This window comes from Nematolebias whitei, chromosome 23 (genome assembly GCF_014905685.2).
Source record: "Nematolebias whitei isolate Nwh7 chromosome 23, NemWhi1, whole genome shotgun sequence".
Taxonomy (NCBI): domain Eukaryota; kingdom Metazoa; phylum Chordata; class Actinopteri; order Cyprinodontiformes; family Rivulidae; genus Nematolebias; species Nematolebias whitei.
This window is the reverse complement of record NC_056520.1, coordinates 20,721,505-20,726,862: the sequence shown is the minus strand read 5'-3', so window position 1 is coordinate 20,726,862 and position 5,358 is coordinate 20,721,505.

Genomic DNA, 5,358 nt, shown 5'->3' with positions numbered 1-5,358 from the left:
GCTCGGAGAAAACCCACAAGTCCACTGGCAGAAAGTATCCCGATGCAGTCGCAATAATCCATGTTGATAAATCTAACAGGTCCTCTGGACGGATTCTTCTTGTTGAAACGTTTCATCTTTTCGTGGGGGGGTGTTCGTTTTTGTTTTTTTTGGGGGGAAAAAAACGGATTGCTCGGAGAAAACCCATAAGTGCACAGGCAGAACACCAAAACTGAGGTTTTCTGTACTTTTGTACACTATTCATAAAAGTACATAACCCCATTTGTTTCCATATCAGCCTTGGCATCGTCTTGTGCAACAGATATCTCGTTGTCATTAGCCAGAAATATTTGCCCTCTGGAGAAAACATACGTGTAATAGTGTTTCACCCCTGACTTGTTAATTTTGTGGCAGATGACTGAGGTCAATCTGAACATCTCTGTGCCAGTTTCAATTGGAACGAACAGGGTTTGCGAGGTACGAACCGGCTTTCTGGAATAATTTACCGATGACCTTGGCACATATAAGTTAATGATGTAAGTGGAGTTGAAAAATGTTTTAATAGTTAGTTCAGTATAACATACGTCACAGATTTCCTCGTGCTCGTATTGACACAAAACACGGCTAAAAAGGCTGGAAATGGACTCATTTTCTTCTGGTGACAGGAAACACACATTGCCCATGGCGTTCTGGCTGCTTGACGAAATTTTACATTTGTTGCAGGTTTTTACCGTTTTAACCACAAGACCTGTCTGTACTTCACATTCGTTCAACCAGTACATGACAGGTTCTATAAAATCCAATACATCATTCATCTTTAAATAACTAAGTGACGGTGTGGTTTCACTTAGCTCTCGAAGAACCGGATAGATTTTTTGCGTGGTGAAATGTGTCCCTGGATTTTTTGTTGCTTCCACTAACAACCTGGAACACAAGGGAATGTCCGAAAATAAAGCCAAGTTTTCTGCGATGTCACTTGAAAGTATTTTTTTAACTACGCCAAGATTTAAAATAGACTGAATCGAGGAATTAAACCAGCAGTTGCAGAAAAAGTTTGAAAAACTGCAAAATTTGGAAATGGTGTTATCAAATTCTTCTGAACTTATGCAAATTTCTTCTTCAGGTATGGTTGACGTGTCAGGCTTTTTACGGACACTATTTGCATAATCCAATTCTTCTAGACTTAAACACTTTCTGTAAGATTGTTCATCAGACGTGCTTTCTGTCTTAGTTTTTCCCATTTTCTTACTTGCGCTGTCAAATTCTTCTTGACTTAAAGGTTTTACGCAAGATTCTTCATCAGATGAACTTTCCCTCACAGTTTTTTCTGTTTTGTTAGTGATATTATGTGTTTTGCGTGACGATTTTCTGCCAATTTCTGGTTCAGATTGCCACTTTCTCTCATTTATTTCAACCGGTTTAGGAATATTTTGACCACCTTCGTTGCAAATTTGACTTTCTAAAGATTCCTGGCCAACAGAAGGAAACTCTTCTGGTGCCGTCAGAACTTTAAAAAGTTCTCTAACGCCAGTGGTGACTGCGGCTCCCACGATAAAACCTAGAGCAAAAAAAGGCATTTTTACAAATGTCCGAAAAACGCGAAGGAGAAAAAAAAAATTCAGATGCGTTTTGTGCGCCTCTGCGAAATACCTGACTATTCTAAGGCACTTGTATATATTAAAAAACATCAAAGGACCAGTGACATCACTAATGACATCACTGTTGATGATGGAACAAAGGCATGCAAGCAAAGGTATGACATTGGTGTTCCGTTGTCATGGTGAAGCTGAACACATTTACATATAAAAACTATACATTATGGGTCAAAGAACTATAAAGAATATTATAAAAAATATTTTTGTTTACACAGAGGGACTGTTTGAGGCATATTTCTAAAGGGATCTTGGACTTCTTTCAGTCAGTGTTTCCACTAGATAACTTGTCATGGTGGGGCACACATCTCGTCCGTGAGGGTGGGGGGGGACAACAACGAGTAGTGACGTCAGAGCGCCGCGCTGTTTGGACCGACAGTTTTCGGGGGGGTGTTGGGGCGAGTATTCAGCGTGAGGGAAGAGGCGCCTTTAGCATTTTAGCTAGCGCACCTGTATAGAGCTTTATTTAGAACGTGACGTCACTGTGTCTGCTTGCTAAAAGCTACCTACGTCAATGCCGATGGAGGGGGGTGGGGGGCGAGCAGGAATGCGCGCGCACAGTTCGGCTTGGTATGCAGGGCGCCCCGCTTATATAATGGTAGGGGGAACACTTGATTTTAAATATTGGACTTAATAGAATTAGGAATTCATTAATAGAATTTTGCTTATGGTTACTAAACACTGTGACCCCCGCACATCTGTCCTTATGAGATGCAACCTCCAGATGTGTGTGTGGTGGTGGGGGCAACAGCTTGAGAGAACTCTGTAGGGGATTAAAGATTTTTGGGGGGGGGGGGGGGCTGTCACCCGGTGTTTTTCTGTAAAGGTTGTGGTGTAAAATGAGCAGCTGCTTGCTCAGACCGGGGCAATTCTAGAATCTGATCTGAAGGGGTGCTTAGCCCCCAGTGCTGACAACAGCTCTTGGCTTGAACAACATGGTGGCCATTGGTGTTAGATGCAGTCATAATGTGGGAGGGAGGCACACTGGTGGTGGTGGTGGGTGGGGTGGGGGTGGGGGGTCTGGGGTCCTCCCCCAGAAAATTTTAACTGTATTACACTATCTAAATCAGGGCTATTCAACTAAACTGCTCAGGGGGCCACAGTTTCTGAAAGCCAGCAGCTCAGGGGCTGGGTATCCAGCAATTAAAATCATTATGTAAATAAACCAAGTATTACAACGCTCTGTTACCTTTTAAATTTGTTTATTTTGTTGCATTGAATCATAGATGCAATAAACAGAACCCAAATCCAGAACCAACAAAAAATGAATAAATGAATATTCAAGGATTCAAGGTTCTTTATTTGTCATTAGCACCACATGTGGTACTTGTGGTGGAACGCAATTGTGTACACAGGGTCTGAGTTACATCCAACAAAATTGTTAAAATGTAAAATAAAAACAGTAATAAGCTCTAAGATATGAACTAAGAAAAACGTTAACTAAAAATACGCTAAGCACTAGTAGTACAGAAAAAAATACACCGAACAGCAGCACGACCATGAGTCTGTGTGAGTGAGCAGATGAGTACGAATGAGCACAGCAACATGTATATATATATATATATATATACTGTACTGTAACATTTTAAATAAACAATACATGCTGCATGGATTGTTTATTTAAAATGCTACAGTATTTAAATTTAAATTGTTTATTTAAGGAGAGAGATTGGGAGTAACAGGAGTGTGATTACAGCCTGGCACATGTCATGACGAAGTTTACTGAACTTGAACTTGGACTACTGTATCCCGACTTAGTCCTGTCATGATAACAAATTTTGCGGGGCAATTGTCAGAAATCATTGCGATAAATGATAATATTGTTTGAAATTTGACAATAATTAGTAATTGTCAAATTTAAGAAGAAATGTTTTTTTGTGTGAAGTACCTTCTTTGACCACTGGGTGGCAGTACAAGACTGTTTGAACCGAAGGATGGATAGTGAGGAAGCGAGTAGTGTGTCTCTTTAAGAAAAATGGGAGGGAGGCCCCTTGACTTGACATAAGCTGTCTTTCATTCCGGTTTTTCGGTTCTCAAAATGGCAGATGCTCTGTGTGGTTTTAGCTCTTTAGCATAGCATTTGTCACTCAAAGCTTTTAATAAAAAATCAGTAAACACATTCTCAGCATCTTTTTGCAGAGAAAAACAACTTCTAACATAAAGGTACGGGTTTCAACCGTGAATTTTGGAGCTTTGACAAGATGGAGTTCCCCCCCCCGAGTTCGGCCTGTTAGCTTAGCTCGTAGCTTAGCTTCTCAGCTTAGCTGCTTTTAACAATCCAAAAACGTGATTTTGGATGGTTAAAACGGATTTTAAAGAGAATGGGAGGGGACAGTGAAGAGCACCGAAGTTGAGCCTTTTTATCATTGTCTTCAGTAGAAAGAGAGAGAAACAAAGAAACGATAAAGCCGTTAAATGAAAATGAGGTTGATAATTTTAATTTATCATGTGATTAATTGATTTATTGTTTATCGTGACAGGCCTATCCCAACTTCACAGTTTTTCACTTATCGTGGGTGGGCGTGGTCCCAAACACCCTGCGATAAACGACGGACCACTGTAATAGCAAAAAAATAAATTTATTTAACCTTTATTTATACAGGTTGCCTCATTGAGTCATGAGGACTCATTTTCAAGAGAGACCTGTTTTGGTAAATGGTAAATGGACTGTACATAAATAGAGCCTTTCTACCTTATCAAAATACTCAAAGTGCTTTACAACACAATCTGTGCACTTATTTACCCATTCATACAGCACTCTACTGTATCTGTACAAAACATAATCAGTGCTTTATCACATTCGTACACCGATGTATTGGTACCGGTATCGAAAATTTTTGAAAGATACCCAGCCCTAGATGGGACCCACATCTGAGTCAATGGGGGGTTCACTGTCTTGCCCAGGAACCCTTCAACATGTGACTGCTGGTGGAATTGAACCCCCAACTCTTGCATTGGAGGATGACTGCTCACTCAGCTACAGCTGCCCAAAGTATGTGCTACTTCCCATCGGGGAATTGAACCCCGGTCTCCCGCGTGACATGCGGTTATACTCGCCACTATACTAATGAGAAGGTTTTTGAGAGCTAATGGTGGGGTCCACAGTGGGGCCAATGAGGGTGGAGGCAGGTGTGGGTGTTTCACCTTTTCCACTCACATTTGTTTATTTATTTATATTAATTTACGCTTTATTTATATGAGAATTCTCATTGAGTCATGAGGACTCATTTTCAAGAGAGACTTGTTTTGGGAGCATATGGTGGGGGTTAAGGGCCTTGCTCAAGGGCCCAGGGTGGGGCAAATGAGGGTGGAAACAGGTGTGGACGTTTTACCATTTTCACCCACGTTTTGATGCTGTCGAACCGGCGACCAATTTGTTTTGTGGGAGGAAACCGGAGTACCCGGAGGAAACCCACAAGTCCACTGGCAAAATACGAAAACTCGCCCAAGAAATTATCGTGATGCAGGCTTAATAATCCAGGTCGATAAATCTAACGGGTCCTCTGGACGGATTCTTATTGTTGAAACGTTTCATCTTTTAGGGGTGTGGGGGGTGTTTCGTTTTTGTTTTTTTTTTGGGGGGGGGAAACCGGATAGCTCGGAGAAAACCCACAAGTCCACTGGCAGAAAGTATCCCGATGCAGTCGCAATAATCCATGTTGATAAATCTAACAGGTCCTCTGGACGGATTCTTCTTGTTGAAACGTTTCATCTTTTCGTGGGGGGG